This window comes from Cannabis sativa, chromosome 7 (genome assembly GCF_029168945.1).
Source record: "Cannabis sativa cultivar Pink pepper isolate KNU-18-1 chromosome 7, ASM2916894v1, whole genome shotgun sequence".
Classification (NCBI taxonomy): Eukaryota; Viridiplantae; Streptophyta; class Magnoliopsida; order Rosales; family Cannabaceae; genus Cannabis; species Cannabis sativa.
This window is the reverse complement of record NC_083607.1, coordinates 52,659,331-52,661,805: the sequence shown is the minus strand read 5'-3', so window position 1 is coordinate 52,661,805 and position 2,475 is coordinate 52,659,331. Positions and strand designations below refer to the sequence as shown.

Genomic DNA, 2,475 nt, shown 5'->3' with positions numbered 1-2,475 from the left:
TCAAGTTAATGCTAGCTCCCAAGTCACAAAGTGCATTTATTCCCTCAATTTTTCCTATAGTACAAGGAATAGTGAAACTCCCTGGATCTCTGAGTTTAGGAGGGAGTTTCTTCTGTAGGATGGCACTGCACTCTTCAGTTAGAGCCACTATCTCATAGTCCTCCATCTTTCTCTTCTTTGATAGGATTTCCTTCATAAACTTCACATAACTTGGCATCTGCTCTAAAGCTTCAGCAAAGGGAATGTTAATGTGAAGTCTTTTGAACACTTCCAGGAATTTGGTGAACTGTTTGTCTAGACTTGACTTTCTGAGCCTCTGAGGATAGGGTATTTTCACATGGTGATCTATATTAATTGGTGGAGACTGCTGTGGCTGTGGTTGACTATCAGTAGCCTTCATTGGAGTGGGTGTTGGGGTCGACATCGGTTGCTCTTTATTCTCCTTTTCTCCATTCACTAGTTGTGGCAATTCAGGACCATCATAATTTTTACCGCTTCTCAGGGTAATTGCCTTGCAGTTTTCCTTGGGGTTTACTTCAGTTGTGCTAGGCAAATTCCCTTGAGGACGGGTTGCTACTTGAGTTGCTAGTTGGCCCATACGTAATGCAGTGTCTTTGATTGAAGATCTAGTTTCGGTCATGAATTGAAGCGATAAATCGTCCGCAAACTAGAATTTCCACCGCAGGTTTGTTCTTGATTAAAGCGTTGATTCGATTCGGTTCGATTTCGTTGCTGATAGAGCCCACTGTTTCTTCGGTTGTTACCCTGGTTGAACCCATAATTGTTGTTGTTGTTCTGTGAATAGTTTCCAATGGCTTTAGCTTCATCCATTGGCAAATCATCCACATCAGCTTGGCATTCTGAAAAATGATGGCTTCCCCCACATAACTCACACACAACTTGGGCTTGTTTAGCTTGCCCTGCAATTATCTTTGTCAATGCCTCAACCTGTGCTGTCAACTTGGTGATTGCATCGACCTCTAACACACCAGCTACCTTCTTTGATTGACTCCTCTCAGTTGGCCACTGTTGATTGTTTAGAGCCATCTCCTCTAATAGATCATAAGCCTCATTAGCACTCTTCCTCATAAAGGCTCCTCCAGCTGCAGCATCTATTAAAGTTCTTGTATTTCCTACCAACCCATTGTAGAAGTTGTGGACCAGCATCCACTTCTCTATACCATGGTGAGGGCACTTTCTGATCAGATCTTTAAACCTCTCCCAAGCCTCATGGAGAGATTCATTATCTTGTTGGCAGAAGTTATTAATTTCTCCTCTCAGCTTTGCAGACTTGGCTGGAGGAAAGAACTTTGACAAAAATTTCGTTGCCAGATCATTCCAGGTGGCAATAGAGTTGGGTGGCAAGGAGTTTAGCCAACTCTTGGCTCGCTCTCTAAGAGAGAATGGGAACAGTCTCAGTCGAATAGCATCATCACTAACTCCATTAACTTTAAAGGTTTCACAAAGTTCCATGAAGTTAGAAAGATGCAGATTAGGATCTTCAGAAGGGAGGCCACCAAACTGTACTGAAGACTGCACCATCTGAAGTATGGCAGGTTTGATCTCAAAGTTGTTTGCATCCACTGCCGGTGGCCTGATACATGATTGTACTCTCGTCAGAGTAGGGAGAATGTAATCTCTCAAGCTGCGGCCATTAGCTTAATCTTCTACTGCGCCACCATTGTTACCGTTGTTGCCTCCATTGTTTGCAGCATTGGCAGCCATGATGTCTGAAGTTTCGGCGATTCTTTGAAACTCCCTCTTGCCTCTTGTTCTCTCGGTTTCTCCTACAAGTTTTCTCGATTTCGGGATCAACTGGTAATATCACTGCTTGTCCTTGACGGCGCATACACTTATGATTCCTGAAATAGATCAAGAAATTATTGCAAGAAAAAGGTTAGAAAAATCAGCAAGAGAAAATATACCAAAGTAGAAGTTAGTATAATTTTGTGTAATATCAATCTTTAAACAATTCCCCGGCAACGGCGCCAAAAACTTGTTACGAAAATTCTGTTTATTACGCAAGTGTACGTATCAAGTAGTATCTCACGCAAGTGAGGTCGAACCACAGGGAATTGGATTAAGTACTACTAAATTATACTTATGATTCTATTTGGTAGAATAATAAGTTTGCAATTTAAAAATAAATAACTCAGAAATTAAAGAGAAAATAAACGAAGATTAATCAAGATGAGAGATTAGGGAGGTGAATCCTGTTGATAAGTTACCTATGTTAATGCCTAATTGCTATCCTTATCTCAATGTGAAAGACAGATTATAAATTAACCTAACTCCTTTCAGATCTTTTAGGTTCTAAATAATATGTTCTCTAATTAACTTCTTAATTAGATCAACACAACATCAGCATTAAGCAATAATCTATTAGTCACTAAGGCTATGTAAATACTTTCGTTTTACATCAAAACCTAGACTATCCAAATTTTAGCATTCCTAATTCTCACTTTTCAGATTTCG

The 2,475-nt window shown here is 40.2% G+C and overlaps 1 non-coding gene across 1 annotated transcript; it reads left to right on the top strand.

The window, feature by feature from the left end:
• The first annotated feature begins 1,177 nt into the window (after positions 1 to 1,177).
• Positions 1,178 to 1,284, top strand: LOC133029398 (small nucleolar RNA R71). Its single transcript, XR_009683522.1, has one exon. It is a non-coding gene; the product is annotated as a small nucleolar RNA R71 (small nucleolar RNA).
• The last annotated feature ends 1,191 nt before the right edge of the window (positions 1,285 to 2,475 follow it).